This window comes from Papio anubis, chromosome 9 (genome assembly GCF_008728515.1).
Source record: "Papio anubis isolate 15944 chromosome 9, Panubis1.0, whole genome shotgun sequence".
NCBI lineage: Eukaryota > Metazoa > Chordata > Mammalia > Primates > Cercopithecidae > Papio > Papio anubis.
This window is the reverse complement of record NC_044984.1, coordinates 14,332,456-14,348,603: the sequence shown is the minus strand read 5'-3', so window position 1 is coordinate 14,348,603 and position 16,148 is coordinate 14,332,456. Positions and strand designations below refer to the sequence as shown.

At 36.5% G+C, this 16,148-nt stretch overlaps 1 non-coding gene across 1 annotated transcript; it reads right to left on the bottom strand.

Annotated features, from left to right (window-relative positions):
- Positions 1-14,989: 14,989 nt before the first annotated feature.
- LOC116269115 lies at positions 14,990-15,096 on the bottom strand. The gene has a single exon (XR_004176420.1). It is a non-coding gene; the product is annotated as a U6 spliceosomal RNA (small nuclear RNA).
- Positions 15,097-16,148: the final 1,052 nt, after the last annotated feature.

The window sequence follows — 16,148 nt, the reverse complement described above, 5'->3', positions numbered from 1 at the left end:
AGAGAATAATAAACATCAGAGCAGAAATAAATGAAATTGAAACAAATAAAAAATACAAAAGATGAACAAAATGAAAAGTTGCTTTTTTGAAAAGTTAAACAATATTAACAAAACTTTAGTCAGGCTAAGTAAAAAGAGACAAGATCCAAATAAATAAAATCAGAAATGATTACAACAGATACTGCAGAAATTCAGAGGATCGTTAGTTGCTATCATGAGCAACTGTATGCCAGCAAATTGGAAAATCAAGAAGAAATGGACAAATTGCTAAATACCTACAACCTACCAAGATTGAACCAGAAAGAAATCCAAAATATAGATATACCAAAAACAAGTAATGAGATTGAATGTGTAATAAAGAGTCACCCAGTAAATAAAAGCCCAGGACCTGATGGCTTTACTGCTGAATTCTACCAAACACTTTAAAAGGAACTAATACCAGTGCTACTCAAAACTATTCCCCAAAATAGAGGAGGAGTGAATACTTCTAACCTCATTCTACAAGACGAGTGTTATCCTGATATAAAAACCAGACAAAGGCACATAAAAAAAAATTAAAAGGAAGAAAGAGGATGAGAAAGAACAAGGAAGAAAGAAAGAAAGAAAGAAAGAAAGAAAGAAAGAAAGAGAAAGAAAGGAAGGAAGGAAGGAAGGAAGGAAGGAAGGAAGGGAGGAAGGGAAGGAAGGAAGGAAGGAAGGAAGGAAGGAAGGAAGGAAGGAAGGAGGAAGGGAGGAAGGGAGGAAGAGGAAAAGGAAGTAAGGAAGGAAGGAAGATGAAACTCATGTTTTTGGCCTGGACAGAAATGATGAACTTGCCATCATTTGAAAATGAATGACACTTGGGAGGCTGAAATGGGAGGATCACTTGAACCCAGGAGTTTGAGTTGCAGTTAAGTATGATTGTGCCACTCTATGCCAGCATGGGTGACAAAGTGAGATCTTGTCTCTAAAAAAAATTTTTTTAAAAAAAGAAAGAAGTAGTGCAGGTTTTGAGGAAATACTAGTTCAAAGTGGACATGCAGATATGTTAATTTTGTGATATTTATTAGACATCTAAATGATGATCCTGAATAGGAATCAGATGAATTATTCTGTAAGTGAGGGGTTAGGTCTGGACCGGAGTAATATATTTAGGCATATTCAATTTTTTAAATGATATTTAAAACTCTGAAACTGTCTGAGATCACTAAGGGAGAGTGTCGGTACTGAAAAGAAGAAATCTGAAGACTGAGAATTAGTCTGATTTTCATTTTCTGGCTTTTCAGAATGCAGCAGTAGGCTCTCTAGAAATAGATGGAGGGAAAAATTCTCCTTCTCTCCCTTCATCAGAATGAAGACAAATTGTACCCCTATACAAAAGTCTGTGGAGAGCTTCTCTTACATAGCTATGATGGTATAATCTGTTTATAAAATAAGTATCACAGCCTACCTTAATGGAGCAATCTGAATATGTAAATGTAAGTAAGAATCCAACATAAAGATTTCTATATATATATATGATTTATTAAACATTTTGTCAATAGTATTTCAGTCTTATTTGGTTTAATATTTCTTTTATCATTACATAATCTTTAGTTATGCAAAGACTCTCACTGAATAATTTATTCTTTTATTCATTAGGAACTTATTAAGTGTTTATTATGTGTTAAGTGTTTTCGGCTAAGTCCTATAGCTTTAAACCTTGTTGGTTTTTTTATGTTTCCATTCCTTATGTTTTGAAAAACTTTTCTTTGGATTTATTTAAGCAGAAAGAAAGTGTGAATATTGTTATTTTTAGAGAGTTGAAGTTAGAAATGCAAAAAATCAAATATGCATGCATCTACTATTTTATAACTGTAGCAATATTGGCAAAATTTCATGTTCAGAAATTTTTTATAAGAAAATGATTCTTTAAAATTCCAACTACTGATACACTCAAAGCTATTATAAAGCAAAATGAGTCAAGTTACTTTGAATTTAAGAAGCCAATTAAATATTGGTGCCATGAGGTCCTTCAGCAATGACCTTGAAGAGCTAAAGGATATCCTGGGAATCTCACTGCTAACTCTCAAAGCTACTAGTTCCTGTAGATCTCTACTGATCCACATCAACTGCTGTTGTGCTGTTGATCCTAAATTAAATACACTGGCCTGTTCTTGGTACTAAAAACCTCTGTTGTTTTTGTTTACCTAAATATAAAGACTTAGTGTTACTCATGATCATTTTCCAGATGATAATAGCAAAGTTACATAAACATTAAGAAAGAGCTACAGAAGATTTGTTTCTAGACTCTAGGGTTTTACAAATTAATAGAAGAGGCGGGAATACTTCCAATGCATTCTATGAGGCCAGTATTACCCTGATACCAAAACCAGAAAAAGACATACCAAAAAATGAAAATAGGCCAATATCTCTGAAAAATATCAATACAAAAATTGTCAAAAAATATTTTCAAGCCAAATTCAACAATATATTAGAAAGATCATGTATCACAATCAAATGAGATTTATCCCTGGGATTTAAGGATGATTCAACATATGTAACCCAGTCAATGTGATACATCATATCAACAGAATGAAGGATAAAAACTATATCATCATTACAATTGATGCTAAAGAAGCATTTATAAAAGCCAACTTTCCTTCATGACAAAGTCACTTAAAAAGTGGATAGAAGCAACATGCCTCAACATAAAAAAGCCACATACGACAAACCCACAGCTAGTTCATACTAAATGGAGAAAAACTGAAAGTATTTCCTCTAAAATCTGGAACAAGACAAGGATGACCACTGTTACCATGGTTACTCAACAAAGTACTGGAAGTCCTAACTACAGCAGTCAGACAAGAGAAAGATATAAAAGCATTCAAATTAGAGTGGAAGAAGTCAAATTATCCTTGTTTGCAGATGATATGATCTTATATTTGGAAAAAACGAAAGATTCCACAAGAAAATTATTAGAACAGATAAATGAATTCAGTCAAGTTGTAGAATACGAAATTAACATACAAAAATCAGTAGCATTTCTACATACCAAGAGTGAACAACGTGAAAATTAAATAAAACAGTAATCCTATGCACAATAGCCTCACATAAAATTAAATACATAGGAATTAACCAAGGAAGTAGAAGATCTCTAATGAAAACTATAAAACACAAATGAAAGAAATTGGAGAGGACACAAAAATGGAAAAATATTCCATGTTCATAGATTGAAAGAATTAATATTGTTAAAATGTTCATACTATCCAAAGCAATCTACATATTCAATGTAATTCTTATGAAAATACCAATGACATTCTTCATAGAAACGGAAAAGACAATCCTAAAGTTTATACAGAACAACAAAAGACCCAGAATAAACAAAGCTAGCCTACACAAAAAGGACAAAATTGAAGGATTCACATTAATTTGACTTCAAATTATACTATAGAGCTACAGTCACCGAAACAGTATGATACTGTCATAAAAACAGACACATAGACCAATGGAACAGAATAGAGAACACAGGAACAAATCTACACACCTACAGTGAACTCATTTTCTACAAAGGTGCCAAGAGCATACACTGGGAAAAAAGACAGTCTTTTCAATAAATGGTGCTGGGAAAACTAGATGTCCTTATGCAGGAGAATAAAACTAGGCCCCATCTCTCACCATTTACCAGGAAAAAAATCAAAATGAATTAATGACTTAAATCTAAGACCTCAAACTATAAAACTACTACAAGGAAACATTGAGGAAAATCTCCAGGACATCGGTCTGGGCAAAAATTTCTTGAGCAATACCCCACAAACACAGGTAACCAAAGCAAAAATGAACAAATTGGATCATGTCAGGTTAAAAAACTTCTGCACTGCAAAGGATACAATCAACAAAGTGAAGAGACAACCCACAGATTGGGATGAAATACTTGGAAACTACCCATCTGATGAGTGATTAATAACCAGAATATGTAAGGAGCTCAAACAACTCTATAAAAAAATCTAAAAATCTAATAATTATTAGACATACAAATGGCAAACAGATATATGAAAAGGTGCTCAACATCACTAATCATCAGAGAAATGCAAATCCAAACTACAATGAGGTAGCATGTCATCCCAATTAAAATGGCTTATATCCAAAAGACAGGCGATAAAATATGTTGGCAAGGATGTGGAGAAAATGAAACCCTCATATGATGCTTGGTGAGAATGTAAATTAGTAGAACCACTATGGAGGGCAGTTTAGAGGTTTCTCATAAAAGCTAAAAATTGAGCTATTATACGATCCAGCAATCCCACTTTTGGGTATATACCCAAAAGAAAGGAAATCAGTATATTGAAGAGCTATCTGCTCTCCTAAGTTTGTTGCAATACCGTTTAAAATAGCTAACATTTGAAAGTAAGCTAAGTGTCCACTAACAGACGAATGGATAAAGAAAATGGGGTATATATACACAACGGAGTACTTGAGCCATAAAAAAGAATGAGATCCAGTCATTTGCAACAATCTGGATGGAACTGGAGATCATTATGATAAGTGAAATAAGCAAGACACAACAAGACAAACATTGCGTGGTCTCACATTTCGTGGGATTTAAAAGTCAAAACAATTGAACTCATGGACATATAGAGTAGAAGGATGGTTACCAGAGGCTGGGAAGGGTAGTGGGAAGGTGAGGTTGGAAATGGTGGGGAAGGTGGGGATAGTTAGTGGGTACAAAAACAGTAGTAAGAAAGAATGAATAAGACCTAGTATTTGATAGCACAACAAGGCAACTATGGTCAATAATAAACTTAACTGTATATTTTAAAGTAACTTAAAGAGTGTAACTGAATTTTTTCTAACTCGAAGGATAAATACTTAAGGTGATGGAGACACCATTCTCCATGATGTGCTTATATCACATTACATGCCTGTATCAAAACACTTCGTCTACCCCATAAATATACACACCTGCCATGTACCAACAAAATTTAAAAAGAGAAGATACAAGTTTACTTTTTGAAAAGACAAATAAAAAAACAACTTTTGGTAAGATGGGCTAAGATAACATAAATAAAGAAAAAACATTGAAAACAAAAAATTAGGTGGCTTTTTGATTCCCAGATATTTTTAAGCTTGAGGATATTATAAAGAACTAATTTATGTGAAAACTTAGATGCAACATTCAGTGTCTTACTTTTAACTTTTGGTATGTTTTTCTATATTATAAATTTTTCTCTTATTTATGACTCATAAGTTGTAATGTTATTAAAGTTAAAGCAATTTTTACTTTTCATTCTGATTTTTGAACTGATGAATTTATATAGTAGATTGTGTTTTTAAATTTTTTAATTGGCAAATTAATTTTACTTTTATTTTTAATGTAAATTTATTTTTAATTGACAAAAATTTATGATATACAACATGATGTTTTAAAATATGTATACATTGTGAAATGGCTAAATCAAGCTAATTAATGCATATATTACCTCACATATTGATCTTTTCTCATGGTGAGAAGACTTAAAATCTACATTTAGTAATTTTCTTTTTTTTTTTCTTTTTTTCTTTTTCTTTTTTTTGAGACAGAGTCTTGCTCTATCGCCCAGGCTGGAGTGCAGTGGTGCGAGCTCGGCTCACTGCAAGCTCCGCCTCCTGGGTTCAGGCCATTCTCCTGCCTCAGCCTCCCGAGTAGGTGTGACTACAGGCACCCGCCACCACGCCTGGCTAATTTTTTGTATTTTTAGTAGAGACGGGGTTTCACTGTGTTAAGCAGGATGGTCTCGATCTCCTGACCTCGCGATCCGCCCGCCTTGGCCTCCCAAAGTGCTGGGATTACAGGCGTGAGCCACCACGCCCAGCAGTAATTTTCAATATACAATATATTATTATTAACTGTACTCATCATATTTTACAATAAACCTCCTGAATTTATTCCTCCTAAGTGAAATTTTGTATTCTTTCATCAGCATTTCCTAAAACCTACCCCCACCCTCACCCCACCCACTGCTCCTGGTAATTACCATTTTACTCTTTGCTTTTATCAGTTTGAATTTTTAAGTTCACATTTAAGTGAGATTATGTTGCATTTGTATTCCAGGGCCTACCTTTTTTCTCTTAACATAATGTCCTACAGGTTCATCCACATTGTTGCATTTCTTTCTTTTTTCAGGCTGAAGAATATGCCATTGTATATATACATATATCACATTTATTAATCCATTAATGTACTGATGGACACTTGGGCTGATTGTATCGTATCTTGGCTTTTGTGAATAATGTGGCAATGAACATGGAAGTACAGATAGGTCTTTGGCATACTGATTTATTTCTTTTAGATGTAAAAGAAATAAATCCCAGTAGTGGGATTGCCAGATTACATGGCAATTCTATTTTAATTTTTTTCAGGAACCTCCAGACTGTTTTCCATAATGGTATTGTATTAGGCTGTTCTTGTACTGCTATAAAGAAATACCTGAGGCAGGGCCTGGTGGCTCATTACCGTAATCCCAGCACTTTGGGAGGTCCAGGCGGGTGGATCACCTGAGGTCAGGAGTTCGAGAACAGGCTAGCCAATGTGGTGAAACCCCATCTCTACTAAAAATACAAAAATTATCCCAGCATGGTGGTGGTCACCTGTAATCCCAGCTATTTGGGAGGCTGAGGCAGAAGAATCGCTTGAACCTGTGAGGCAGAGGTTGCAGTGAGCCGAGATCGCGCCACTGCAGTCCAGCCTTGGTGACCAGAGTAAAACTCCGTCTCAAAAAAGAGGAAAGAAGGAAAAATAGAAGTACCTGAGACTGGGTAATTTACAAGAAAAGAGGTGAGCAGTGTTTGGAGGTTCCTATTGAAAAGAACATAATAAGCGTGTGAATCCTTCACTGGCAACCAAGGTATCCAGGTTCTCTCATCAGAACTGACCAGGAGGCTGGCATGATCCACAGAGAGGAAAGAACAGTGTGGTGCAGTGGCCCCTGTGAGAGCCACACAGGGCAGGAGAGCCCCACCCCGCTGCCATTTTAAGAGAGGCAGTGAGTGAGCATGCTACCCAGCTGGGGAACCGGGGAACCATGCTTATTCCACGGAACTGTGCAACCCAGGGATTGGGAGATCTCACTTGTGAACCCATGCCATCGAGTCCTAGTGTTCCAACCCCGGAACCATTCAGCTCAACAGCCTCTCAGCTGGAATATGCTTAAGCCTACTGAGCTCCTGGCGGGAGGTGCAACCAGCACCACAGCTGCTACTGCTTGCTTTCTAAGCCATTTGAGCTCCTTGGGGGAGGGGCAGCAGCCAGCATTGGGACTCACAACTGCCTAACACTCTAAGCTCCCTGGGTGGGGTAATGGCAGCATCCATCTCTATATCTCCAGGCTGTGCTTTTCCCCTGCTGGAGCCAGGGAGACTGGATGGCTTGGTCCCAAAACATATCCCCCACAGCCCAACACACCAGCTGTGGCAGACTGCAGCCAGAGTGCCTCTTCAGACCTGACCCTGATCCAGCCTTCCTTCTGCAATGGGTGGGGCTTCCCTGCAGGAACTCCAACAACTCCAGTCAGAGGCTCAGGGACAGAAGTCAGGTCTCCCTGGGCCAGAGCCCATAAGGGGAGGGGTGGCTGCAGTCTCTGTGGACCCAGCAGACTTAGCCTTTCCTCCTGGAAGTTTTGAGGAATCCTGGCAGCCCAGATGAGTGTCGTTCCCTCCAGTGAAGCATGTCCCCTCAACCAAGTGCTTCATTAAATGGTCCTGTTCCCCATACCACTCAACTGGGTGAGACCCTCCAACAGGGGTTGTCAGACATCCCACACAGGAGCAATCCTACTGGCATCAAGTTGGTGTCCCTTGAGGTCAGAAATCCCACACAGGAGCAATCCTACTGGTGTCAAGTTGGTGTCCCTTGAGGTCAGAAATCCCAGAAGAAGGGGCAGGCACCCATCTTTGCTGTTCTCCAGCCTCCTTAAATGACATCTGCTGGCATGGTAGTGAACCAGATGAATAGGGCCTGAAGTGAACCCCCAACAAACTGCAGCATCCCTACAGAAGAGGGACCTGACCATTGAAAGAAAACAAACAGAAAGCAACAACAACAGCATCAAAAACAACAAAAAGCCCCCACTAAAACCCCATCCAAGGATCAGGAGCATCAGAGATTGAAACTAGACAACCTCATGAAGATGAGAAAGAATCAATGAAAAAGTGCTGAAAACCCAAAAGGCCAGAATGTCTCTTCTCCTCCAAACGATTACAACGCCTCTCCAGCAAAGGTGCAGAACTGGACAGAGGATGAGAAGAAGAATTGACAGAAGTAGGCTTCAGAAGATGGGTAATAAAAAAAAAATACTGAGCTAAGGGAGTATGTTCTAAACCAATGCAAAGAAGCTAAGAACCTTGATAAAAGGTTAGAGGAGCTACTAACTTCAGTAACCAGTTTAGAGAGAAACATAAGTGACCTGACGGAGCTGGAAAAACCCAGCGCAAGAACTTTGTGACGCATACACAAGTATCAATAGCCAAATCGACCAAGCAGAAGAAAGGGTATCAGAGTTTGAAGGCCGCCTTGCTGAAATAAGGCATGCAGACAAGACTAGACAAAAAAGAATGAAAAGGAGTCAATGAAGCCTCTAAGAAATATGGAACTTTGTAAAAAGACTGAACTTACAATTGATTTGAGTACCTGAAGGAGACAGAGAAACCAGCTGGAAAACACACTTCAGGATATTATCCAGAAGAACGTCCCCAACATAGCAATACAGGCCAACATGCAAATTCAGGAAACACAGAGAACACCACTAAGATACTCCAAGAGAAGATCAACCCCAAGACACATAATCATCAGATTCTTCAAGACTGAAATGAAGGAAAAAATGTTAAGGGCAGCCAGAGAGAAAGGCCAGGTCACCTACATAGGGAAGCCCATCAGACTAGGAGTGGACCTCTTAGCAGAAACTCTACAAGCCAGAATAGATTCGGGGCCAATATTCAACATTCTTAAAGAAAATAATTTTCAACCCAGAATTTCATATCCAGCCAAACTAAGCTTCATAAGCAAAGGAGAAATAAAATCCTTTCCAGAAGAGCAAATGTTGAGGGATTTTGTTACCACCAGGCTTGCCTTCCAAGAGCTCCTGAAAGAAGCACTAAATATGGAAAGGAAAACTGGTATCAGCTACTGCCAAAACACACCAAAATATGAAGACCAATGACACTATGAAGAAACTACATCAGCTAGTGTGCAAAATTACCAAAGAGCATCATGATGACAGAATCAAATTCACACATAGCAATATTAACCTTAAATGGACCGAATGCCCCAATTAGAAGACACAGACTGGCAAATTGGATAGAGAGCCAAGACCCATCTGTGTGCTGTATTCAGGAGACCCATCTCATGTGCAAAGACACACATAGGCTCAAACTAAAGGGATGGAGGACAATTTACCAAGCAAATGGAAAGGAAAAAAAAAAAAGCAAGTTTTCAATCCTAGTCACTAACAAAACAGAATTTGAGCCAATGAAGATCAAACAAGACAAAGAAGGGCATTACATAATGGTAAAGAGAACAATTCAATAAGATGAGTTAACTATGCTGAATATATATGTACCCAATACAGTATTACCCAGATTCATAAAACAAGTTCTTAGAGACCTATGAAGAGACTTTGACTCCCCCACAATAATAGTAAGAGACTTTAACATCCCACTGTCAATATTAGACAGATCCACAAGACAAAAATCAACAAGGATATTTAGGACCTGAACTCAGCTCTGGATCAAATGGGCCTAATAGACACCTACAGAATTCTCCACCCCAAATCAACAGAATACACATTCTTCTCAGTGCCACATGGCACTTATTCTAAAATCAACCGCATAATTGGAAGTAAAACACCCCTCAGCAAATGCAAAAGAACTGAAATTATAACAAACAGTCTCTCAGACCACAGTGCAATCAAACTAGAGCTCAGCATTAAGAAACTCACTCAAAACCACACAGTTACATGGAAATTGAACAACCTGCTTCTGAATGACCCCTGGGTAAATAATGAAATTAAGGCAGAAATCAAGAAGTTCTTTGAAACCAATGAGAACAAAGAGACAATGTACCAGAATCTCTGGGAGACAGCTAAAGCAGTGTTAAGAGAGAAATTTATAGCACTAAATGCCCACATCAGAGAGATGAAAAATCTCAAATTGACACCCTAATATCACAATTAAAAGAGCTAGAGAGGCAAGAGCAAACGAATTCAAAAGCTAGCAGAAGACAAGAAATAACTATCATCAGAGCAGAACTGAAGGCGATAGAGACACAAAAAACCCTCCAAAAAAAATCATTGAATCTAGAAGCTGGTTTTTTGAAAAAAAATTAACAAAATGGATAGACCACTAGCTAGACAAATAAAGAAGAAAAGAGAAAAATCAAATAGAACAATAAAACATGATAAAGGGGATATCACCATTGACCCCACGGAAATACACACTACCATAAGAGAATACTATAAGCACCTCTACATAAACAAACTAGAAAATCTAGAAGAAATGGATAAATTCGTGGACATATATACCCTCCCAAGACTAAACCGGGAAGAAGTCAAATCCTTAAATAGACCAATAACAGTTCTGAAATTGAGGCAGCAATTAATAGCCTACCAACCAAAAAAAAAAAAAAAAAAGCCCATGACCAGACAGATTCACAGTCGAATTCTACAAGAAGTACAAAGAGGAGCTGGTACCATTTCTTCTTAAACTATTCCAAACAATTAAGAAAGAGGGAGTCCTCCCTAATTCATTTTACGAAGTCAGCATCATCCTGATACCAAAACTGGGAAGACACACAACAGAAAAAGAAAACTTCAGTCCAATGAACCTGAATAGACACCTCAGAAATAACACCACACATTTACAACCATCTGATCTTAGACAAACCTGACAAGAACCAGCAATGGGGAAAGATCTCCTATTCACTAAATGGTGCTGGGAAAACTGGCTAGCCATATGCAGAAAACTGAAACTGGGCCTTTTCCTTACACCTTATACAAAAATTAACTCAACATGCATTAAAGACTTAAGTGAAAACCCAAAACCATAAAAACCCTAGAAGAAAACCTAGGCAATACCATTTAGGACATAGGCTTGGGCAAAGACTTCATGACTAAAATGCCAAAAGCAATTGCAACTAAAACCAAAATAGACAAATGGGATCTAATTAAAGAGCTTCTGCACAGCAAAAGAAACTATAAAGAACTCAATCAAGTTTACAAGAAAAAAGCAAACAACCTCCATCAAAAAGTGGGCAAAGGATATGAACAGACACTTCTCAAAAGAAGACATTCATACAGCCAACAGACACATGAAAAAATGCTCATCATCACTCACCATCAGAGAAATGCAAATCAAAACCACAATGAGATACCATCTCACACCAGTTAGAATGGCAATCATTAAAAAATCAGGAAACAACAGGTGCTGGAGAGGATGTGGAGAAATAGGAACACTTTTACACGGTTGGTGGGACTGTAAACTAGTTCAACCATTGTGGAAGACAGTGTGGTGATTCCTCAAGAGTCTAGAACTAGAAATACCATTTGACTCCAGCCATCCCATTACTGGGTATATACCCAAAGGATTATAAGTCATGCTGCTATAAAGACACATGCACACGTATGTTTATTGTGGCACTATTCACAATAGCAAAGACTTGGAATCAACCCAAATGTCCATCAGTGACAGACTGGATTAAGAAAATGTGGCACATATACACCATGGAATACTATGCAGCCATAAAAAAGGATGAGTTCGTGTCCTTTGTAGGGACATGAATGCAGCTGGAAACCATCATTCTCAGCAAACTGTCGCAAGAACAGAAAACCAAATACCGCATGTTCTCACTCATAGGTGGGAATTGAACAATGAGATCACTTGCACACAGGAAGGGGAACATCACACACTGGGTCCTATTGTGGAGAGGGGGTAGGAGGGAGGAATAGCATTAGGAGATATACCTAATGTAAATGACCAGTTAATGGGTGAAACACACAAACATGGTACATGTATACATATGTAACAAACTGCACGTTGTGCACATGTACCCTAGAACTTAAAGTATAATAAAAAAAATGGCTTATAACCAAAAGACAGCCAATAACAAATGCTGGTAAGGATATGGAGAAAAGGGAACTCTCATACACTGTTGGTGGGAATGTAAATTAGTACAACCACTATGGAGAACGGTTTGGAGTTTCCTCAAAAACCTCAAAGCAGAGCTGCTATAAAATCCAGCAATTTTACTGCTAGGCATATACCCAAAAGAAAGAAAATTAGTATACTGAAGTACTATCTGCACTCCCAGGTTTATTGCAGCACTATTCACAATAGCTAAGATTCTGAGGCAACCTAAGTGTCAGGTAGGTATACACAATGGAGTACTATTCAGCCATAAAGAGGAATGAGATTTTGTCATTTACGACATGAATGGAACTGAAGGTCTTTATGTTGAGTGAGATAAGTCAGGCACAGAAAGACATAAAGTCACATGTTTTCACGTATTTGCAGGAGCTAAAAATTAAAACAACTGAAGTCAGAGAGAGAGAGTAGAAAGATGGTTACCAGAGGCTGGGAAGGGTAGTAAGGCGTGTAAAGGGAACAGTGGGTGATTAATGAGTACAAAAACATAGAAAGAATGAATAGATCAATATTTGGTAGTACAACAGGCTGACTATAGTCAATGATAATTTAATTGTACATTTTAAAATAACTAAAAAGGTATTTGTAACAAAGGATAAATGCTTCAGGTGATGGATATCTCATTTACCCTGATGTGATTATTATACATCATATGACTGTACCAACATATCCCATATCACATAAATATATATAACTACTATATACCCATAAAAATTAAAAAATTAAAATTGAAAAAATTACATTCTAAAAATATTATATAAGGCTAATCTTTTTATTTCATTTCAAACATATTCATTGTGTTCCTATTTATGTCCTCAATATTTCCATGTGTTTAGTAACTTTATTTATCCATCCATTTTAAAATTAATCTATAATATTCCACATCTGTCTTTTAATTGGTGGCCTTACTATTGCTATTTTTATATTACTATTTTGTGTAAAATTTTATATACTCTAAAGCCAATGGGCTCATCAAACATACTCTCAATGTAAATTTTTCAGCATTATAAAAGTATGTGGAATAAACTATAAAAATTTCCTTTCTGTATGCACTCTGTGGATTATAGTGCCCTCTTCAGAAAGCAATACTCTTAGCGTTTTTTCTCCATTTATACATATGTATATGCATTTGTACATTAGTGGGATCATATTGTACATAGGATTCTGCAAATTGCTTTTTCTCCTTAACAATATCTGTGTATCTTTATACTTCAGCACACTTAAGAGCACCTTATTTTTTTCAGCAATTACCATAGTATAACATGAAATATTCCACTAAGTAGCAAATCACTGGCCTGGGATGAAACATACATTGCTTTCTATGATCTACTATTATGAACAACACTGCTTGTAATATTCCTTTTCATACATCATGTGTACATGCACACAATCTGTATGACAGAGTCATAGAAGTAAATTAGCTAAGTCAAGAAAGTGTGGATAGTTTATATTTTCATTAATTTTTCTAAATTACCCTCAGATTGATGCCTAACAACCAACAGTTTATATGAGTTTTTATAAAATGTTTATATTTTTATATTAACAGAAAGAAAAAATTTATAGAACAGTATATACAGTGTGATCCCACTTATGTACAAAAAATAAGCATATGTACAAGTGGATAGAAAAAGCTACCAAGTGTATTGCTTTCTGAAGAGGAAAGTATAGCAACCAATAGATTACAAGAGTTTTTTACACCTTTAGAAACATTGGATAATATCATTCAAATTAATGAGATATAATATATGCCAATACATACAGTATAATTAGCATTTTCCTGATCACTAAAGTGGTTGAACACATTATTTTTTAAAATTTCTTTTGTGAATTTCTTGTTTATATTCAGTCTCTTTTTTTATTTGATTTCCCATTCTACTTTTTATTTAATTTAAAAAATACTATGTAGTCTCATAATTTAATCTTCTTTAATATGTAATATGTATTGCAAATAAAATATTTCAGATTGCAATTTGCCTTTAATTTTTTTGTAAAGTATTTTAAATGTGGGCGAGCATGCATAATAATGCAGCTGAAATCATATGTATATACCATGTCAGTTTTAAAAAGAGAAAATTATGTTTGTATTATTTCTGAGGGCTCTGTTCTGTTCCATTGGTCTATATCACTGTTTTGGTTACTGTAGCCTTGTAGTATAGTTTGAAGTCAGGTAGCATGATGCCTCCAGCTTTGTTCCTTTTGCTTAGGATTATCTTGGCAATGTGGGCTCTTTTTTGGTTCCATATGAAATTTAAAGTAGTTTTTCCAATTCTGTGAAGAAAGTCATTGGTAGCTTGATGAGGATGGCATGCAATCTATAAATTACCTTGGGCAGTATGGCCATTTTCATGATACTGATTCTTCCTGTCCATGAGCATGGAATGTTCTTCCATTTCTTTGTGTTCTCTTTTATTTTCTTGAACAGTGGTTTGTAGTTCTCCTTGAAGAGGTCCTTCACATCCCTTGTAAGTTGAATTCCTAGGTATTTTATTCTCTTTGAAGCTATTGTGAATGGGAGTTCACTCATGATTTGGCTCTCTGTTTGTCTGTTACTGGTGTATAAGAATGCTTGTGATTTTTGCACATTGATTTTGTATCCTGAAACTTTGCTGAAGTTCCTTATCAGCTTAAGGAGATTTTGGGCTGAGACAATGGGGTTTTCTAAATATACAATCATGTCATCTGCAAACAGAGACAATTTGACTTCTTCTTTTCCTAACTGAATACCTTTATTTCTTTCTCTTGCCTGATTGCCGTAGCCAGAACTTCCAACACTATGTTGAATAGGAGTGGTGAGAGAGGGCATCCCTGTCTTGTGCCAGTTTTCAAAGGGAATGCTTCCAGTTTTTGCCCATTCAGTATGAAAAATATGGAACGCTTCACAAATTTGCGTGTCATCCTTGCACAGGGGCCATGCTAATCTTCTCCGTATCGTTCCAGTTTTAGTATATGTGCTGCCGAAGTGAGCATGGTTATAAGCCATTTTAAACTGGGATGACATAATATTTCATTGCAGTTTTGATTTGCATTTATCTGATGATCAGTGAGGTTAAGCACCTTTTCATATACCTGTTTGCCATTTGTACGTCTTTTGAGAAATGCCTATTCGTATCCTTTGCCCATATTAAAAATCAGATTATTAGATTTTTTCCTACAGAGTTTTTTGAGCTCCTTATATATTCTGGTTATTAATCCCTTGTCAGGTGGATAGTTTGCAGATATTTTCTCCCATTCTGTGGATTGTCTCTTCATTTTGTTTGTTGCATCCTTTGCCGTGCAGAAGCTTTTTAACTTGATGTGATCCCATTTGTCCATGTTTGCTTTGGTTGCCTGTGCTTGTAGAATATTATTCAATTAATCTTTGCTGAATCGGATGCCCTAGAGAGTTGCTCCAATGTTTTCTTTTAGTAGTTTCATAGCTTGGTCTTAAATTTGTCTTTAATCCATTTTGCTTTGATTTTTATGTACGGCAAGAGATAGTGGTCTAGTTTTATCCTTTTACATATGGATATCCAGTTTACCCAGCACCATTTACTAAAGACACTTTCCTTTCCTCAATGTATGTTGTTTGAAACTTTTTCAAAAAAGACTTCACTGTAGATGTATGAATTTGTTTCTGGGTTTTTTATTTGTTCCATTGGTCTATGTGTCTGTTTTTATGCCTGTATTATGCTTTTAAAGGTAATTATAGCTCTGTAGTATAATGTGAAGTCAGATAATGTCATTTCTCTAGTTCCGTTATTTTTGTCCAGAATTGCTTTTTCTGTTCTGGGTCTTTTGCAGTTCCATATTAATTTTAAGAGAGTTTTTCTGTATTCCTGTAAAGAATGTCATTGGTATTTTGATAGGTATTACAAGGAGTATGTAGATGGTTTTGGGTTGTATGGGCATTTTAACAATATTGATTCTTTCAATTCATGAACATGGAAGATCTTTCCATTTTTTGTGCCCTCTTCAATTACTTTTATCAGTGTTTTATAGTTTTCATTGTAAACATCTTTCACTTCTTTGGTTCAGTTAAT